Source organism: Tenrec ecaudatus, chromosome 13 (genome assembly GCF_050624435.1).
Source record: "Tenrec ecaudatus isolate mTenEca1 chromosome 13, mTenEca1.hap1, whole genome shotgun sequence".
Taxonomy (NCBI): domain Eukaryota; kingdom Metazoa; phylum Chordata; class Mammalia; order Afrosoricida; family Tenrecidae; genus Tenrec; species Tenrec ecaudatus.
The window spans coordinates 52,245,652-52,264,630 of record NC_134542.1 but is presented as its reverse complement, the minus strand read 5'-3'; the positions used below and the strand labels follow the sequence as shown (position 1 = coordinate 52,264,630).

Below are 18,979 nucleotides of genomic sequence, written 5' to 3'. Positions count from 1 at the left end.
TACAAATATGCTTGATACAGTTGATCTATGGTTTGTCATAAGAGCTGTAAAAACCCCAATAAAATGATCTTTTAATATATAAAAAAAGTAAAAGACCTAATTTATGGCAGACAGGGAGACTGGTTTCGCCACCCTGACAATGCACCTGTTCATGCAACCATCTCAGTGAGCCAGTTTTTGGCAGAAAACAGCATGCCTCTGTTGTCCCACATACTTTACTCACCTGACCTCATTCAGGCAACGTCTTTTTGTTTCTGCAAATGAAGAGGAGCCTGAAAGATCAGCGATTTGAAGAGGTAGAAGAGGTGAAGAAAAAAACAATGGAGATGCTGTCAGCCAACCAAACAGATGAGTTTGAAAAAGGTTTCCAAGAATGGAATGGCAGATTTGACAAATGTATTAAGTGTAATGGAGAGTACTCTGAAGGTGACAAAGTGGGACTGTGAGCTGCAAGGTCAGACATTTGAAACTACCAGCCACTCCTCAGGAAAAAGATGAGGCTTTCTGCTCCCATCAAAAACCCACAGGGAAGTTGTTCTCTCCTCTATATGTTCGTGATGAGTTAGAAGGACTCAGTGGCAGTGAGTGTGAATTCTTGTTTTTGAGTTTGTCTTCCAGAACCACCATTTAAAATCTCGTTCTTTTATTTTGTCGTTTATTTTATTCACTTCATCTCATCTGCATTCAAGAAGAAGTTCTTATGTCTTTTCTTCCTTTCATATCTCTTACATGACCATTTGTTTTATTCATGCATGATGTATTTGACTTTTCTCAGAACTTGTCTGATCTTCAGTCATTCATTGGTTGATAGAAAGATACAAACAAGGTAGTATTCAGGCTCTTGTGGCTTCACTGTTCTTCAACTTCAAATTGATGGTCTGTTCCACATCAGCACCCAACCTTGTTCTTAATGATGGCATTGAGTTTCTCTATTGTCTCTTTCCACAGACAGAGTCTATTTGATTCCTGCGCATTCCATCTGGGAAGGTCCGTGTAGATAGTCACTGATTATGCTATTGAAAAAGGATATTTGCCATAAATAAGTCGTTGGTCTTGTAAATTCTATCATGCAGTCTCCGGCATTGTTTCTGTACCAAGATTATATTTCCCAAGTGTTGACCTTCTTCCTTGTTTCCAACTTGTTCATTCCAAACACCAATAATCATCAAAGCATCTTGATTGCATGTTTGATCAACTTCAGAATGGAGACATTGGTAAACTCAGTTTCTTTGTCACTACCTTTAGTGATGGGTCTATAAATCTGAATAATAGTTATATTGATTGAGTTTCCTTGAAGGTGAATAGATAGTATTCTATGTGAGACAGTATTGTGCTTAAAGAGGGATCTTGAAATGTCCTTTTTGACATGAATGCAACATCCTTCTTGAATCTGTCATTCCCATCACAGTTAGCCATTTATTATTCTTGGATCCAGAACAGCCAAGACCAGTCCACCTCCGCTCCCTAACACCTAGGCTATCGACCTGTACGTGTTGCAGTTCACTTTGGGGCAACTTCTGAAATTCCTAGATGCATACTTTGTACATTCCAAGTTCCAGTTATGAGTAGATGTTTACAGCGGTTTCTTCTCGTTTTGAGTTGTCCCCCAACAGCAAGCGGAGGTCCTGCAGACTTTATCAGTCCATGTCCTTGAGGTCAACTCGCTTTCAAAAAGGCAGCTCTTCGTCAGTCAGATTTTGAGGGCCTTCCGATCTGAAGGCCACATTTCTGGTACTGTCTCTGACAACCTTTGCCACTGTCTCTGACAATGCCCTGCTGCTAGTCAGGAGCTTTCAGTATCGACAATGCTTCTTTGCTCTCCATAAAGTTTTCAGTGGCCAATTCCTCTGAAGTGGACAACCTCTTCCCTCTTCCTAGTCTGTTCTTAGTCTAGATGCTCTGTTAAGACCTCCTCCCTTTGGTTAATCCTGCTGGATTTAAAAATGCCGGTGATATAGCTTCCAACTTCACAGCAACACACAAGTCACCACAGTATGACAAACTGATAGGCAAGTCATGGTTATCCTTATTTAATATGTATGCTCAGCAAATATTCTGAAAATCTGGACTGTGGAGATCACAATATTAGGATTAGAGGAAGACTCATTAATAGCCTGCAAGATGAAAAGGATTCCCCCTTGCTTCCTAAAGTGAAGAGGACTTTCACATTCATCACTGAAGATCAAAGACTACACTTTAACATGAAAAATTCTCACAACTAGACCAACAAGCAAAGGCATGCTAGAGAAAAGACTGAGGCTGCCCAAAATTTCACTTTACTTTGAAGCACAATCAACACTTACGGAGACATCAGGCAGCATATTGTATTGGGAAAATCTGCTGCGAAATAACAATGTGAGTGTGTTAAAAGGAACAAAGATGTCACCTTTCTGACCAAGGTGCATGTGACTCAGCCAGGATATTTTCAATGGCCTAATATGTTTGTGAAAATTGAATGATGATTAAAGAAGAATGAAATGGATTTACTGCATTTGAATTATGGTGTTGGCAAAGAATATTAAATGTACTATGGACTTCCAGAAGAACGAATACATCTGTCTTGGAAGAAATACAGGCAGAAAGCTCCTTTGAATCAAGGAGGCTGAGACTTCATCTGGAATACTTTGGACATGCTATGAAGAGGAGCCAGTGTCTGAGGACAGGCTCGTGCTTGGGCAGAGAAAAAGAGGAAGAAACTCAAGGAGATGGACCGACACAGTGACTGCGGCCATGGGTTCGAACTATAGCCACAGTTGTGAGAACGGCACAGGACATGCGGTGCTGCATTCTGCATGCCTCAGACAGGACCTACTCAATGGCTACGAACAACACAATATTCACTGACAGCTCAACTTCTGTTCATGACAACAAATACTATGAACTGTGAGCTGTTAATGAGTTCTTGAAGAAATATCTAAATCTGAATAACCATAATCTGTCAGTTATTCTTCTGAGTAAAAAGGGTATTCGGGAAAATTGCATGTGTTGTGAGTTCAGTACACAGCAGGAGAATTTTTCCATTCAATCACAGGGACTACTTAAATGACACACACTCATGAGTGAGGTTTCAATCATCTAGATTGCTGCCTCAAAGTCATTCCTAGGCACAACTGGCATGTTTTAAATATAAGTACATGTCAGAGAAAATACAATAATTAAAAGTAGAGTTGGCACCATATGTTGATTAGTGATATGAAGCCAGCAACTTTTACTCATTATTGGTTTTGCAACACCAATGCAAATGGCAACCAAGTGAAAAGAGCAAAGAACATCTTAGGCTGATCATGACAATGGTTTTGACCTCTTAGACCCTGAAATACCCAGCGGTCCATAGATTATCTGTAGAGAACCCACCCGAATACCCTTCAGCTCACATTTCCAGAAAGGACAAAGCATGACTGCTATTTTCTTCCAAAGCAAGTTTGAAAGACAAAAGGTAGAGGCTTTAAGAAATGTGTTTACTCAGCACAGTCAAACGCATTCTACTGAATTGTTTAACAATCAATTATATATGTATAAATAATTGATCAGGGGCCCAGCAACACGGGCTGCGAATGCACCAAACCATCAACAAACCGGCTTGGGTCATCGGTGAGAAGTCTACACCCTGGGGGCACCGACTACGGCAACAACAAGCGCATGAGCGCTGAGAATGCCACTATTCCCAGCAAGGCGCTGGGCACCAAGCAAGCGGGCTATTTCGCACACTTGATGAAGCGGAGTCAGAGAGGCTCTGAGCGAGGCATCTCTAAAACTGCAGGAAGAGAAGAGAGAAAGAAGAGAAAAATGTGTTCCTGAGGTCTCAGCTCTGGATTCGGAGACCATTGAAATGGATCCAGACACTAAGGGACGTGAAAGCTTTGGGGATTTGGACATTCTGTCGAGCCTTCAGGTCACTCGGCCGGCGGTTGGAAGGAATTTCAGAACACTAGGTGGTGCTGTTTAAGTTTTCTCCACAATAATGTAATATTTTCAATAAACCAGGAACACCCCCCAAAAATGATATTAGAAACTAAAGGCAATAATAATGTTGCCCCTGCCTTCATTCTACCACCAGTAACATTTGACTTACACGGTCTTCAACAGCTATGAATTTAGAATCTGAAGTAGCGGTAGCCAGGATCACTTTTATGCTACTGACTACCATGTCTGTTTGCTTTCCGAAAACTTAATGCTAATAGTTGTAAGAATGGGGGTGGGGGGAGGGGGAAGGTAGTGATAAAATCTTAACTCTTCGTTAATAGAAGTAAAAAAACACATGTTGTTGTTAAAAATATTACACATTATTTCATTTTAATTTGGGGAGTTCCTAGGTTGCAAAAATGGGTCCATGCTCAACTACAGGCCACATCGTTGGTGGCTCAAACTCACCCAGAAGCTTCTTGAGAGACAGGCCTGGCCATCTGCTTCCATAGGTCACAGCCCTGAAAACGCTGCGCTCTACTCGACGGCAACTAACAAGTTTCATTTTCATTTTCCCCAAGCCTCCAATCACTGAACTAATCAAGATAAAACTCTTAGAATTTGAACAGAATGAGATTCTCCCATAATGCTGGCAGATGGCCCTGTTGGACTCACTTAAGCAAACCTAACTGCTAGTCTGACCTGGAACCTGATGGTATGGCCAGACAAGTGTCACACTACTAACGCCAAGCTCGGTGGTTCAAATCAACCAGCCACTCAGCAGGAGAAAGGTGAGACTGTCTGCTCCTATAGATTTACAAAATCTTAGAAACGCTACACAGGGTTGCTATGAGTTGTGACCGAGTCAGCAGCAGTACGCTTTCAATAGAAGTGTTTGTGGAAATTAGATATAATCCTATGGTGTCATCGTTTAGAAAAACTCACAAATTCTGTGCTAAAGCAAAGTGAGTAAAGAAAAGATTATTAAGTTACCAGTCATAGATATATTTCTAATATAGACTACAAAATTATACTTACCATCTTATAAATAATATTGTATGTCAGACTTTAAAAAATATATTTATCACAAATATAAAAAGAGCAATTTTGGCCCTAATGATATTTTAGGAAATATTTCTTTGAAATAAGAAAGTTTTAATATGAAAGTTAATAGAATAAAAGCGGATCAAATAAAATTCACATTTCATTCTTTTTTTATTTATAAGGATATGCTATATTTTTCCCATCTTTGGATATATTATCACTTCTACTAAAAGTCTTATACATGAATTTTTAAAGCAACAATTTATCTCTTCCTGCTTTTATAATCTAGAATAGATGAAATGTTTAAGACCTTTGGATACATGTTTTAGAAGCAATACTACAGTTATTAGCCGAAGTGTGTAGAAACTATTTCATTTAGACATGTCAGGAGAAGCCAATGCTGAGACCCAGACTCTAACCATGCTTCAGCAGTGCTGTGTCAGCAGAGCAGAATCTCTGTGCTAATTGAGTAAGCTCTTTGGAGGTAAGAATCATTGCCATTTCCAGTGTCAAGTTGTTAACTTCAGAAACATTGTTTACTACTAATAGTTGAATGGCAGTGGGATCTAGAAGATATATGTCCAAAAGATGTAACTTCTACTTGCAAATTTCTACTAATTCTGTGATTTGAACAGCCACTGTGCTTCTCTGTAAACCAGCTTCTTCACTGGTAAAATGAGGTGATTCATGGAGACTCCTGAGAGCTCTTCCAGCTAGAAAATGCATTGAAACCAAAAAGCTACAGCCTTGAAGGTTGTTCTCTAATTTAAAAGTAAAGAATGAGACAACAACATGGATTGCAGTAGATGTGGTGTAGCAAGATTTGGCATATGTGTTGCTTCTGTTTGGGTCATTCTCCCTCTCCTGAAGACTGCTGTCTTATACATAGTAGTAGCTTGATAAATATTTGTAAATGAATGATTAATTTTACATAAGAATCAAATCAAAGAGAGCCTGTCATTTGAAAACATAAATATTGATTACTGAACATTTGGTGAAAGATTCTTTTTTTGTGTGAAAGATTCTATAGAATACTCTCGACCAAAAGAAAGAAAATGAAGAACACAATGACAAATTCTCCTAAACTTCAGACTTCCACAAAGGCTAGAGGAACCACTGAAACTACTGCTCTGAGACAATCTTTCGACCTTGAACAAAAAACACCCACTGCATGAATTCTTCCCAAAAGCAAACAGTAGTGAAGCTTAACTATAAATGCCTACCTTAAGCATTATGCTCCTTTAATATCTACATATGGAAACAAATTAACAATGACAACTCAAAAGATTAAATACAAACTCTAGGGGGAAGTGGGCTCATGTAGCAGGAGAAGACCAACTCAGAAAAGGATACTTAGTGTCATGGCATTGACCTGTAAAAACCATTGACTTGCTGTATATTCTATGTATATTCTCAACTACAAACACAAGTGGAATAAAAAACACGGACTGCCACAATGTGAATGCTGCAATGAAGCTATGAGACGAGTTATGAAAAGAAAGACAATCCCCATTGTCTTCTCAGAAACCAACTGTCCATGGAACCCTGAAGACCAGGAACATGGAGGTGCTCATATTCCAACCCCAACCGAAACAACCCTACTTATAGCGTTTTATAGTTAAGAATTACTTTGAATAAAGTCCTAAAACTGAAAAGCTAGAAATATAGATTTGGTGTAAATTCCTACTCATGGGTGAGAAGATTGAGTAAGTTGCCAGGGTTCACAAACCAGACTACTCCTTCCCATAATCATCATGCCTTCCCAACTCCATGCCAAGTAGACTCCACGGAGACTTGGCCATTCATGGCATAACGTTTGACTGATAAGACACGGACATGTGACCTGATAACTATCAAGTTCAAATAATTTTCTTAATTTTTAAAAATTTTAAATTAAAATATTACCATTTTATAATTCTGAAATAATATATAGTTGATGCTTTAATAATTTTACTAGAATAACTTTTCTACATTCACTTTGTTACAGCAGTGTAAAAGACTTGATCAGGATTTGCTTTATTTAAATACTTCCCTAAAAATTTATACAATACATTTTATGCATGCTATTTTCTAAATTTCTCTTTATGTGGCCATAGACAGTCTCTTCAGTACACAGCTAAGAAAGTTGAATTGGTTTGTGATTGTAACAAATGAAAAAGAAAATGTATGACCCACGTGCATTCTACTAAGCTAATGAAACACATGCGTTTCTCTGCCAAGTTTAGATTAACCACTGATTTGAAGCACCAACTATTCCATCTCTTGTAAATAGGTTTTCTTTTATTCAGTATTTAGTAAGCTCCTTGTCATCAAGATAACTCCCGAGGCTGAATAAAAGTCCCCAGAGGCCCTAACAGACTTGAAGGATTATTTGTTTACTAGTGATTTTCAGAGTCCTCTGACAACTCAATTTTGATACATTTTCCAGAAAAGTAATGACTGAACACCCAAAGCCCTTAAGTATTTATACTATTAAAGTATTAAGACCCAGGGATAAATGGGAACAGTGCCAGGATTTGTTATGGCAATTTAGAATATGGGATGCCTAATCCATCCCTTCATTTGGTACAAAGTGAGCAAATCCAAGGCAATAGTAATTTGCTTCATCAAAATAAATTTTCAGCCCCAAAGGGCTGTTTGTGATAAAAAGAAACCGTAGACTTGCAGTCCCAGCAAGGGCCTCAGGCATCATCCAGATTTCTAAGTTTCTCTGTGTTAGAAGTCAAATGCTAAAAACTGAACATTTAAAAATATTGATGTGTACAGCTCAAAAATAGAGCCCATAAAAGACCACAGAAATATAATAAATATTTACAACACAAAACAATTGAGTACTTCCTTATTTTAATTAACAATGATCCTTGAGTATCTAACATTATTTGATACATAAATTCAATATACTCAGATTTTAAAAGTATCCTCTAATTGGCAGTGTGACTTTGATCTTGGTATGAGAGGTATATGACAACTGAATACTGGCTTTTTTGTTAGGTTCTGTCCCATAGCAACCCCATGTACAACAGAAGAAAACACTGCCTGAGCATGCGCCATCCTCACAATTGTTATGTTTGAATTAATTGTTGCAACCACTGTGTTAGTCCAGCTCCCTGTTCGTGAGGTCTTCCTCTGTTTTGCTGATGTTTATTTTAGCAAGTGTGATGTCCTTTTCCAGGCATTGTTCGTTCCTCATGACGTGTCTGAAGGACATGAGACAAAGGCTCACCATAAACAGGATACTCAATTCAGCACCGTGCATGTCCCATAATAGTTTGTCTATCAATGTTAATTTACTTCCTTCCTCTTGGCCAGGTCTTCAAATTCATACAACCTTGGGACATATAATACCATAATTTCACTCACTTATTGATTCAAAACATACTGAGTGCACATTATGTGCCAGTTTGTCTGCGAGGCACCAGGCAAAGGACTGGACACAAACCCAACAAATTCACTGTCCTTGTGAAATTTAACTCTAGAGAGAGGTCTTTCTACTTCCATAAACAGTTCCCGTCCCAGAAATCCACAGGGCGTCACTGTGAGTCAGCACTGACTCCATGGCAGTGAAGGTTGGTTGGTTTGTGTGTTCGTTTGCTTGTTTGCTTGTTTGCTGGGAGTGAGTCAAGGTTTCCCTAGAGAAGTGCAGCATAAATTCAAATGAAAACCTGAAAAAGTGCTTTGCAAAGAATATCATAAAAACATGAGTCTGAAGAGCACATGAAAGTAGAACTTAATATTCAGTGGGCGAACCAAAGCCAAACTAATTGCCATTGAATCGATGCTGACTCATAGTGACCCTATAGGACCCTATAGAAGTGCCACTGTTGGTTTCCAAGACTGTAACTCTTCATGGGAATAGAAAGCCCTGTCTTTCTCCTGTGGAGAGACTAGTGGTTTTTACTGCTGGCCTTGCTGATTATAGCCAGAATCCCTGCCGAGAGATCGCACAGATTCTCCACTTCCAGGGTCAGATCATTCTCACAGATACATAGCAATGGTGGAATTATACACTTCAACTCATGGTCAACAACTATCAGTGGCCCGGGTAAATGAGCCCGAAAGCTAACTTGCACGTGACGTCCTTCAGTGCCCATTTCTAGCTTCATCCAAGGCTGACAGTTTCCCTCTCTCCTTTACTTCATTTAAACCTCTTCAAGCCTAGCCCAAAAGTTTCTTGACCAGCAATAGGTGGGGGAGATATCCCACTAAAAAATGGATCTTTTTCCCAAAGTTATGTACTTAAAATTTTTTTACAAAACTACCTTTTCACCTTCAAATTACTCTCTATTACATTTAATAAATTTGTCAAATCTACAATTCCGTCCTTGGGAACATTTTCCAAACTCAAGTGTTTGTAGGGATGACAGCACCTTCCCTTTTTTTGTCACATCTTCTACCTCTTCAAATCGCTGTCCTTTCACGCCCTTCTTCATTTGTGCAATCAAAAAGTAGCCGCACAAAATGAGGGCAGGTGAATAAGCTGTGTGGGGCAAGAGGGACTTGTGTGTGCGTGTGGGGGGGGGGGGTTGCCAAAAACTGGTGCATTGAGATGGCTGCGTGAGCAGGTACATTGTCATAATGGCAAATCCAGGCCCCCATCTGCCACAAATCAGGCCTTTTTTGTTGCACACTGTTATGCTATCTTTTCAGAACAACAGTCTGAGCTGGTGGAACAAACTCCAAATGCACTGTGAGTCAACATTTTCATCGGTTTAGTAGGGTGATGCTTGTCATCAACCAATATTTCACCTGTTTTGAAATGAGAAAGTCATTGATACACGTGTGCTTTTCCCAAAGCACGGTCCTTGTAAGCTGTGTTCAACATCACAACAGTTTCTGCGGCATTTTTCCTGAGCAGGAAACAAAATTTCCACAGCCACATGCTGTTCTCTTAAATCGGCCATCACAAAAAACAAGGTTCAAGGGAAACTGCTTTTATGGAAAAATTCACTGAGAAGCCACTGGGTATGCTAACTCAGAGCGAGTGTTTGATGCTCGCCTAGCAAGGGAAAAAGCCAGGCAGAGCTTTTGTCCCAGTTTTTGGGGGGTTTTGGTGCCCCTCGTATACATTTTTAATATACATAAAAATTTATTTTATACACATACACACAACCACAGTTCCTGCCATGGCTTATGAAACCCCTTTAAAGAAACAACCATGCATGTTGAAAACAGGCATTTGTCCCCATATTTTTAATTCTAAGTCTCCCCTTTTCCACTGCTTACACACCTCCCTTCAGAGTTGCCAGTTCAAACACACACATATCTCTAAGCCCCTCCTCATATTCATGTGACAGGTTCAAGCTTTTACAGTTCTCATCTGCACTGGTGTTTCATTCGGTTGTGCATAAGATTGCTGAGTGGGAACCCATTCCCCATCACCAAACAACAACCACATCTGCAGAACAGCGGAGCTCTGCGTGAACAGTCAAACAACCCTTCTAACTGCCTGCTGTCAGTTCTGACTCAGAGCCCCTACGTTAACAGAATGAAACACAGCCCAGTCCCACGCCATCCTCAACCTCTTCCTCTTCCTTTTTCTTCTTCATCCATCTCCATCCCTTTCCCCTTCTCCTTCTTTTATAATCTTATATGTGCTTTCCACTCCTTTTAATTTCAAGTTTTCAAAATTATTTACAATCATTTTAATTTAAAAATCATTTTAATTTCAAGTTTTAAAATTAGAAAAAAATAATATCACATTGTTCTTATGTTTGAGCTCATTTTTGTAGCCATTGCATCAAGCCATCTTCTTCAGGCCTTCTTCTTTTTCAGGGTCCTCCCCATTATCCAGCATGATGTCCTTGTACACGGGTTGGTTTCCTCTGACAACATTCCGAAGCCCGGCAGAGCAAGTCTTTCTTGTCTTGCTTCTAAGGAGCATTCTTGCTGACCTTCTTCCAAGAGGTCCGTGTGCTCTTTCGGCAGTCCATGGTACTTTCCATGAGGTCCGTGTGTCCTTTGGCAGTCCATGGTACTTTCCAAGAGGTCCGTGTGTCCTTTGGCAGTCCATGGTACTTTCCAAGAGGTCCGTGTGTCCTTTTGACAGTCCATGGTACTTTCCATATCTTGGGCAGCACCACAGGTCAACTGCATCGATTTTTCTTCAGTCTTCCTTATTCAATGTCCAACTTTCATGAGCATAGGAGACAATGGGAAATACCATGGCTTGGGTCAGGTGTACCTTAGTTCTCAAAGTAAGTTTCTTTGTTTTCAACATTAAAGAGGACTTGTGCTGCAGATTTATCTAGTGCAATGCGTCTTTTAAACTCTTGACAGCTGCTTCCATGGGCACTGATTGTGGATCCAAACAAGAGGAAATCCTTGACGACTTCAATCTTTCTCCACTTATCATGATGTTCCCTATTAGTCCAGTTGGGAGGATTTGGGTCTTTTTTGCATTGAGTTGTAATCCATACTGAAAGATGCAATTCTTCATCAACAAGTGCTTCAAGTCCTCCTCACGTTCACAAGCAAGGTTGTGTCGTCTGCACAGCAAAGATTGCCTGTAAGCCTCCTCCAACCCTGATGCTGTGCTGCTCTTCAACTCATTCCGCTTCTGATTCTCTGCTCAGAGTACAGACTGCGTGAGGCCAGTGAGAGGCTACCAGCCTGTGCACACCTTCCTGAGTTTTAAACCATGCAGCACTCCTCCTTCTGCTCAGATATGTACACGTTTCACATGAACCCACTGAAGTGCTCGAGAATCCCCATGCTTCCCAAAGCTATGAGAAGCTTGCTATAATCCACAGTTAAATACCTTGGCACACCCAATGAAACACAAGTAAACATCTTTCTTGTATACTCTACTTTTAGCCAAGATCCATTTAATGTCAGCAAGGATACCCCTTGTTCAATGTCCTCTTCTGAATTAAGCCCAAAACTCTGGTAGTGTTTTATCAATGTGCTGTTGAAACCATTGTTGGATAATCTTTATTGAACATTATCTGCTTAACAGTCATTAGAATTTAAATACAACTGATCTTGGCAGTTGAGCATTACATGCCACAATACACTCTTTTCATTTCCTGACAACTCTCTGAAGCAACCTTACTGTCCTCATTTCATAGAAAGGGAAACTAAACCTTACTTAGCGAGGCTCAGTAACTGGCCCCAGGTCACACAGCAACTAAATGTCAGGCGTGGGACTTTAACTCAGAACTCTCAGTCTTCAACTTACAAGATGACCTTTTCCTCACAAGCTTAGTAGCTGAGCTCCTTCCTTCTAGTCATGACTTCATCCTACCTGCTCTCTACTTGTGCTTCCAAATACTGAGCAGAGTAGAAACAATCTTTACAATACAGATTTAATGTTTAATAGTGATGTGGACTGATTTGTGATGATTACCTTTATCAGATCCTATGTTGAACATTTTGCTGATTCTATTCCTTACAGAGAAGCAGAGGCAGAACGTTGGCCATCTCAGGGAACTAGATTTCTTTGGACCGGACTCAACCTGAGCATGGTGTGGGGAAAAAGAATCTGAAAGGGGAGGCAGGAGTCAGAAAGCCAAGTTTCTCACTATGAGATAAGACATCCCTCACTGTCCCATGGGACAACACTGGTGACATAGTGTGGGAATTCTGCCAGATCTGATCCTACCACACCGAGGCAAAACACTAAGGGTGTGCAACAAAACAGCAAGGGGAACAGAACAACAAAGTCCCCAGGGAATACCAAAAATAGACTTTGGGGCCACGGCTGGGCACCCATCAGTCTTGACCAGAAAACACTCCTAAAAGTCAACAGACAGTCCTTGAACTAACTACAAGCTTTTCTTTGTTGTTGTTGTTTTGTTTTGTCATTGGCTTTTTGTTGTTGTTTTCTTTTGTTGCTTGGTTTTGCTCTGTCTTGTTTTTGTGCATGTTGTTATCTCTGAAGGTGTGTCTAAATAAAATAAGCTGGATGAACAATCTGGAGGACAAAACAACAGAACCAATAGTTATGGGGGGACATGGGAGAGGGGGAGGTGGGGGGAAAGGTAGTGGTGTTAACAAATCCAGGGACAAGGGAACAACAAGTGATCCAAATTGGTGGTGAGGAGAGTGTAGGAGGCCTGGTACAGTGTGATCAAGGGTAATGTAACCGAGAGGAATTACCGAAATCCAAATGGAGGCTGAGCATGATAGTGGGACAAGAGGAAAGTAAAAGGAAATAGTGGAAAGATTTAGGAGGCAAAGGGCATTTATAGAGGTCTAAATAAAGTCATTTACATATGTAAATATATTTATATATGAGGATGGGTAAATAGATTTATGTGCACATATCTATAGGTTTAGTATTAAGGTTGCAGATGGACATTGGGCCTCCACTCAAGTACTCCCTCAATGCAAGAATACTTAGTTTTATTAAACTGGCATTCCATGATGCTCACCTGCCTGACAGGATAGCTGAAGACAAAGCGGGTGCATAAGCAAATGTGGTCAAGAAAGCTGATGGAGCCCAGATATCAAAAGAAGTAGCTCCAGGGTCTTAAAGACTTGAAGGTAAACAAGCAGACATCTAGCTCAGAAGCAACAAAACCCACATGGAAGAAGCACACCAGCCTGTGTGATCACAAGGTGCCAAAGGGATCAGTTATCAGGAATAAAAGAACAAAAAAATCATATCATTGTGAATGAAGGGGAGTGCAGAGTGGGGAACTCAAAGCCCATCTGTAGGCCACTGGACATCCCCTTACAAAAGGGTCACGGATGAGCCAGTCAGGGTGCAGTGTGGCACCAATGAAACATAAAATTTTCCTCTAGTTCCTAAATGCTTCTCCCCCCCATCCACCCTCCCCACTATCATGATCCCAATTCTACCTTGAAAATCTGGCTGGACCAAAGGATCTACACTGGTACAGATAGGTATTGGAAACACAGGGAATCCAGGACAGATGATCCCTTCAGGACCAGTGCTGAGAGTGGTGATACCAGGAAGGTGGAGGGAGGGTGGGGTAGAAAGGGGGAACATATTACAAGGATCCACATATAACCTCCTCCCTGGGGGATGGACAACAGAGAAGAGGGTGAAGGGAGACGTCGGACACTGTAAGATATGACAAAATAATAATTTATAAATTATCAAGAGTTCATGAGGGAGGGGAGAGCGGGGAGGGAGAGGGACAAATGAGGAGCTGATGTCAAGGGCTTAAGTGGAGAGCAAATGTTTTAGAATGATGAGGGCAATGAATGTACAAATGTGCTTTACACAATTGATGTATGTATGGATTGTGATAAGAGTTCTACGAGCCCCTAATAAAATGATTTTAAAAAGCAGAAAGTCAAGTTTCTGCATACTATCAGATTTTATACCATGAAGAAAATGAAAGTCTAACAGGTTTTCAAAAGAGATGTGGGGTAGTAATTGCAGGAAAAATGCCTTGTAAGAGGAAAAGGATATTTTTTTCTCTTTTTTTGCATCTAAGTTCATATTTAAAGTGAGTTCGTTTTATTTTTTAATTGAAATTGACAATATATGAGTCCAAAATTATATGTAAATAGACACACTGTGACTCCTCTTCCCACTGATGTCCCGTTTCTTTTTTTCTTTTCTTTTTTTAATCATTTTATTTGGGGTCAAAAGGATTTTCTGACAAACATTGTTAAATGTCAACTGTCTTGAGCTCTGTGACATTAATCAAGGAAAGAAGATAGATTTACTCAAAAGTGCATGGGCTTGAAGTCAGGCAGACCAGAGTGTAAAGCTACCTGGTTAAGTTTGCTATGAAAATTAAATGGTTTGTAAAGTCTCCAGCAGAATGTATGACAAAGAGCCTATGGTAAAAAAATTAGCTTTCTTCCTGAACAATAAAATAAATAGAAAGTATGTGTTTATCTAAGGACAAGAAAAAGTGGAATGGGTTAAACCTCTGACTTCTGACAACTGCTTGATATTGATAATACCCTTGTGAGCAGTTGTGCCTGTAAAAGTGACACAGCATGTAGCAAACAAATTCAGACTCTCAGAGAGTGACTGCTGCCCAAGTGCTTGCCAGTATGAATGAACTTGGCATGAGGAACAGACTACTTAAAGAAGATAAGCCTCAGTATCGATATTAAGAAGCACTGAAAATTCATAGCAACTGATAGTAAAAAAATGAACAAGAAAATACTTTTGATTTTAAATTAGACTCTTTACATTAACCAGCTGCCTAAGTATTTCTAGCATTCCATTCATTTTTTAATGTAACAATGTCTATAACTGAAAGGATTGCATTTCTTAATTAGATACAAAATATTCAAGCTTTGTGAATCCCCACAGTAGACAGTCTCTCCTGTATGTTTAACTTCTAAAAAACAAAGTATTTAAGAAAATTAATTTTAGGCATAACAAGCTGGAACTAAGTTATAAAACAACATGCAGCAAAAATCTGAACGAGATAAACTACTTAATAATTCAAAACCCAAGTGAATAAGAACAATTGATTTTAAAAACTGTATCAAATTTTTAAATGAATAGCATAGTATTATGCAATTAAGAACCAAATTTACTTTTATGTTGCTGTCATCTCAAATCCATATTGACATTTACCCTGCCTTAGAAATAAATTAGATGTTGTTGTTATTGTTGCTGTTAAGTGCGGTGGAGTTGGTTCCAACTGACAGCTAACCTATTCACAATAAACTGAAACACTGCCCAGTCTGTGTGAGCCTGACAATTATTCCACTGTTTGAGCCCATTGTTGCGACCACGGTTAACCCATCTTGTTGAAGGTCTTTCTCTTGTGGATGCCGCTCTGTGGTTCCAAGCATGCTGTCCTCTTCCAGGGACGAGTCTCACCTGCTGACAGGTCCTAAGTCAGTGCGATTAAGTCTCACCGTCTTTGCCTCTAAGCAGCATTCTCACTGTGCTTCCTCCAAGACAGATGTGCTGGTTTTTACTTTGAATATTCTTTCAATGGCACTTCAAGATTCTTCATCAGCACCATAGTTCGAGTGCATTACTTCTTCTCTGGTCTTCCTTATTCAAAGTCTAACTTCCACATGCGTATGAGGCATTGAAGATAGGATGGCTTGGGTCAGGAGCACCTGAGTTCTCAAAGTAGCACCCTTGCTTGGCAACACTTTGGAGGTCTTCTGGAGCGGCATTCACCCAGTGCACTGCATCATTGGATCTCTCGAGTGCTGCTCAATAAGCACTGGCTGTTACCCAACCAAAATGAAATCCTTGGCAACCTCAATGTTTGCTTTGTTTATCCTGATGTCACCTATTGGTTCAGCTGTAAGGATATTGATCTTCTTTATACTGAGTCATAATTCACACTGGAGGCTGCAATACTTGACTTCATCAGGAAGTGCTTCAAATCCTCACTTTCAGCAAGCAAGGCTGTGTAATCTGCATATCACAGGTTGTTAATAAACCTTCTTCCAATTCTGATACTGCATACTTCCTATAATTCTGCTTCTCTGATCATTTGCTGAGCATACAGATAGAATAAGTCTCACGAGAGGTTACAATCTTGATGCACAAACAATAGATACAAAGTTTATTTACAAATTTCTAGAGCAGTGGCTTTCAATCTTGGGTACATAATTTAGAATCATCAGGAGACCATTTTAAAAATACTTACACTTCATCTCAATGTCAAAGATTTGGGGAGTGAGATAAGCATTTGGGAGTGTTGCATGAGCATAACATCATTTTTAAAATCAGCCCAGGTTTTGAAGAAACTCCCAGTGTTCACCCATCCTTCTTCAACAATGCCACTGCACTATTTGGGGTCTCAATATCCCTCGCCCGGACACTCGCAATAGCCATGCAACCGGTCTCCTCCCCATCCTGCCGACTCATCTTCGCCAGTTAACTTTCCCAGAATGGAGCTTGTCAAATTTTACCTGCATACAAATTACTTGAAAGTCTTGTTAAAGTGAAGTTTCTTCATTTGGCAGCTGTTAGGCGGAGCTGAGATAGCGCATTTCTTTCATGTTCTGAAGGGTTGTCCATGCTACTGACACACAAACCACACTTTAAGGATTGCTTCATAATGATGAGCATATTGATGAATAAAGGGATTAATCATTAAGATAATATTTAGGACTGAATCAGTGAATTACAAAAGGGCAAATATATGACATCACTAATATAAAAAAATCAAAGAAGAGGTTTTGACATTTGTTGGACATTTGCATATAAAAATTAGAGTCGTCTGCTGATTAGTGAATATCTATGCAGGTTGATTTGTTCAAGTAAGAACCTAGTTTCTTTAAGGTTTTGAAGCTCACCGCATAAGTGTGATACACAGGAAATGCTCTCTCCCTTCTATGGACAGGCACTTCAAGACAAAATCTCTCCCAAAGCCAGTTCAGACTCCCATAAATGAAATGTATCAAGGATAACAAATATCACTAAATATTTATTGAAAATGTAATTTTTGAGGTTCAGAAGAGTAACTATTACAAAGATAGAAGCAAAATTTAGAAAAACATTATAATTGACTTGTGCTTGATTCCATAATTTTTCTAGCCGCCTCTTATTTGGACTTGTTAAAAATGTTCTTATTATAGGTGTGCGCATGAGCAGCTGCCCATGGGGATACCTGGGTCCAAAGCGGGAAGAACCCGGTTGGGGAAAAGCAGAAGCTGAGAGCCCCTTGCAGGGATTTATACACAGGCCTGTGAGGCAAGAGGTAGCAAAACCTCCTAAAAAGGACCAGTTCCTCAGATGTGGCCCCTCACAGAGAGATGAAGGGGCAGCAGACAACAGCTGAAATGCAGGAGGGCACAGTGCAGATTCAGTGTGGCTATCACCAGCATCCAGTCTGCTGCCACCTTCCCTAACCCCAACGTCAAGTGATATACAGGGTGATCCAGGTGTCTGAGGGGAGCCTGGATGGCCAGGCTGAAGGCACTGGAGCCATCAGTGGTTACCCTGAAACCAATGCATGACCCAGACGGTGATCCAGGGTACGTTCACCAATGACAATGCAGTCGATGCAAGGGACAGCTGCAGAGACATGTTATAGGTACCTCCCCAGCAGTGCAGTGGGAGATGGGGCAGGGGACACCGCGTGGGGAAGCACAGGACCGACCCTTACTCCCCGGAAACAGAAGCCCCTGACAACTTGAGAGGAGAGGCGCAGGCTCAGCATAAGAAGTGCAGTGCCGCCCTGGAGACAAGATCAATAACTGCATGGTGCAGCTGTCCACGGCCATCCCAGACTGCTCATGGAGAGTACCAAGTGTGGCCAGGGGAAAGGGGGGTTCTGTCCAAAGGCTGTGATTATATCCAGCAGCTTCGGCAGGGTAACCAGCTGTTGTCTGGGGAACGACAGGGGCTTGACGCGCTGCCGCTGGACAGCATCGTGCTTCGACAGCAGACGGAAGGTCTCAGAAACAAGAACCTGCTGCTTCGAGCCCAGTTGCGGCACCATGGAGTAGAGGTCGTCATCGAGAATGACAGCAACTAACCTTGGGAATTCAGGGGCTTTGGGCTCTACCACCGCTTTCTGAGAACTTCAGATTGCCTAGGAGCACTGGGCTAACCCTGTGCTGCCCACTTCTGGCATGGGCCTCCGGGGGACATTCAGAAAGTGTGTCTTTGAACTAAGGCCCCTGGATGTCGCAGCCAGCCACGGTGTGAAACACCCATGTCGCTGTGCACCAATGACAGCCGCGACCATGCCCACCAAGTAGCCCCTGGGCCCATCTGCTCTTCTTGCAGTGCATGTTTTGTCTGGACGCTGAATACAGGACACTAAATGGAAAGACTTGTCCTGGGCTTGCCTAGAGTGCCCAGCTCTGCTGATGCGGACGCCCTGGCTTGCTCGGGGACACCAGCCTTTCTGCTGGCTCTTTCCCTGGAGCTGCAGTCCACATGTGGACCTGGCCCTGCTGTGGAACAGACGTCAGCAAGAAGTGGGAGAAGGGTTGCAGACCGGTGTCCAGTGCAAGGAGCCTGGCCAGCGAGCAGCCAGCTAAGGCCTAGGCAGAAGTCTCTGGAACAAGGGAGAAAAAGAAGCAGGGGCCCACTAGGGGCCTTCCCGTGTGGGGGAGTACTTTTGGGGGGAGGTTCACACTTCTTTTTATTTTTGAGCATAAAATTGTTGAGAGC

At 41.1% G+C, this 18,979-nt stretch overlaps 1 pseudogene; it reads left to right on the top strand.

Moving 5' to 3' along the window:
* Positions 1-17,441: 17,441 nt before the first annotated feature.
* Positions 17,442-18,335, top strand: LOC142424583 (upstream stimulatory factor 1 pseudogene; annotated as a pseudogene).
* The last annotated feature ends 644 nt before the right edge of the window (positions 18,336-18,979 follow it).